The sequence below is a fragment of the Rhincodon typus genome, chromosome 17 (assembly GCF_021869965.1).
Source record: "Rhincodon typus isolate 14 chromosome 17, sRhiTyp1.1, whole genome shotgun sequence".
Lineage (NCBI taxonomy): Eukaryota > Metazoa > Chordata > Chondrichthyes > Orectolobiformes > Rhincodontidae > Rhincodon > Rhincodon typus.
The window spans coordinates 10,886,658-10,887,352 of record NC_063348.1 but is presented as its reverse complement, the minus strand read 5'-3'; positions in this window follow the sequence as shown (position 1 = coordinate 10,887,352).

Here is a 695-nt window from a genome sequence, read left to right as displayed (position 1 = left end):
AAAGCATGTGATAATACAAAGCTGTGGGGAGACTAAAGCCATCATGGAATGATTGGATTACCATGGTGCTGTAGGAGGCCACTTGTCCATCTTCCCCCTCAAACCCTGCACAGGGTCTCTCCATCAGAGAACCGAGCTTTTCCCTTGAGAAAGCCTCCATTTAAACCACTTCCATTACATTCTGAGGTGGTGGATTCCAGCCCCCAACCACTCGCTGTCTCAATAAGCATTTTTTTTCTCCTGCTGCTTTTGATTCTTCTGCCGATTACTTTAAATTTGTACCCTGCCGTTCTCAGTCCTTTCAAGTGTCAGAGCGGTTTCTGCATCCCTCTCCTGTGCAGACTCTACGAGATTTTGAAAACTGTTTTTTTTTTTGTTTTATCCAATCTCCCCTCCAAGGAGAAAAGTCCCTGCTTCTGCAACTGAAATTCCTCATCCCTGGAGCAATTTTCCCAATCCTCTTCTGCACTCTCTTCAATGCCTGCTCATCCTTCCTGAAGTGTAGGTTGAACTGAATTATTTCCCTCTATGCAATGACCTTGCATGGTTTAGCATAAAACTGTAAACACATTAAACTGGGAAACCGCAAATGTTCACACCTTAAATGTTTCACTAACTACTGAGAATCTTACATAAAAACCGAAAGAACTGCAGATGCTGTAAATCAGGAACAAAAACAGAAGTTGCTGGAAAAG